The sequence below is a fragment of the Thamnophis elegans genome, chromosome 7, assembly GCF_009769535.1.
Source record: "Thamnophis elegans isolate rThaEle1 chromosome 7, rThaEle1.pri, whole genome shotgun sequence".
Classification (NCBI taxonomy): Eukaryota; Metazoa; Chordata; class Lepidosauria; order Squamata; family Colubridae; genus Thamnophis; species Thamnophis elegans.
In genome coordinates, this window is record NC_045547.1 from 83461603 (window position 1) to 83463541 (window position 1939).

Genomic DNA, 1939 nt, shown 5'->3' on the forward strand with positions numbered 1-1939 from the left:
TGATGCAGAAGAGCAGTTGGAGCCTGTTCCCAGTGTGCGCATGCACAGAGCTTCCAGACGAAGGGAAGAGCTAAAGAACAGGGGTGGACTTTGGACTAAGGCTACAGAAGGACGGTGAATGGCCCCTCCCATCAGGAATAAAAGAGGAGCGAAAGGGGAGTGGATTTTGCAGGAGACAATTCATTCGTTCGTTCGTTTCAGGAGTGTGCAGATCTGTCCGTGAATCTCAGAGACTCTGTGCCCAGTTTTTCCTTGCACAGCACCTCGTTTGGGAAATATCGACATGGCAGCTTTCCAAGCTAGATAAGGTCTGTGGTCATAAATACGCCTTTGAAAGATTGTTTACCAGGCCTTGCTGAATGTGGATGAGAGGAATCCACCTGCGTTCAATAAAAGGGGTTTTGTCGGGATCTGCTTGGTGCTTTTGGGGGTAGCCTCGGTCAGAACAGGATCTAGGATCCCACCAAGTTTCCTTGTACGGTCAATGACCAGAGGTGATGGGAAGTGTCATCCAACATCTGGATCCAACATCTGGAGAAAATGCAATTTATTTTTTCCAAATACGGACTACATCAAGATAGGTTGGCCTCATGAGTCAGAAAATCCATCCCACGGAAAAAAAACAGAAGTCTGTTTTATTGAGATTGGTTAAAATAATTCACAGGTAGGTCCTCGACTTACGATCATAATGGACCCCTAAATGCCCGTGGCTCAGTGAGACGTCTGTTAAGTGTGCCTCATTGTACCTTTCTTGACACAGTTGCTAAGCGAATCACTGCAGTTGCTAAGATAGTCGTTAAGTTGCAAGGGTGCTGGAAAGAAGTAACTTACGACCGTTTTTCACACTTACGACGGTAGCAGTGTTCCCCACAGTCAGGTGATCCAAATTCAGACGCTTGGCAACTGACTCGTATTTATGACGGCTGGGGTGCCCCTTTTGCGACCTTCTGACTTGCAAAGTCAGTGGGGAAGCCAAGGTTCACTTAACACTGCAGTGATTCGCTTAACAACAGCAACCAAGGGAGGTCGTAAAACAAGGCAAAACTCAACTTGACAAATTTCTCACTTAACGACATAAATTAATTTTGGTCGTAGGTCAATGACTACCTGTATTAACCTAGATAGTGAAGGTATTTTAGAATTATTTTTCCCCAGGATGGGTGATTAATTAAAAGGGTTTTCCTCGCCTTAATGTTATCTTTATTTCTGTTTCACCCTCGTTCGCAAGGAACTAATTGCCTTCAATAACCTTTTCTGCGTTCAGGAATAAAGAACTTTGGCAGAACAAATTTAAAAAAAACAATAATACGAGCGGGTGGGAAAAGAGAAGGGAAAAAAATTAGAATACCGTAGAAGGGAGAAGAAAGGACAAAATATTGTGAATTTTAGATACAGAAAAATAGCATCTGGCTTATCATTCCCTCCATCAAGGTTGCCCCCTGGTGGCTAGATGGTGGAACATCCCAATGGAAGGAAAACTGAGGTTTTTTTTAATATACAGGTTGTTCTGGATTTAACCATTGTTCGTTTTGTGACGGTTCCAAGTTACAACAGCACCAAAAAAAAGGGGGCCTTGTAGCCGTTTTTCACACTTAAGACCACCCCCCCATGCTCACGTGATTGAAATCCAAATGCTTGGTAAATGACTTTGTCCTGAATGGTATATGGACTCCTCCCCAGGGGGCTAGACTAGAAGACCTCCAAGGTCCCTTCCAACTCTGTTGTTCTGTTTTATTATCCTTCCTTCCTTCCTTCCTTCCTTCCTTCCTTCCTTCCTTCCTTCCTTCCTTCTTTCTCCATCACTGGGGGTTTTCAAGAAGAGATTGGACAGTCACTTGTCTGAAATGGTGTAAGGTCTCCTGCTTGAGCAAGGGGTTAGACTAGAAGACCTCCAAGGTCCCTTCCAACTGTTGTTCTGTTTTATTATCCTTCCTTCCTT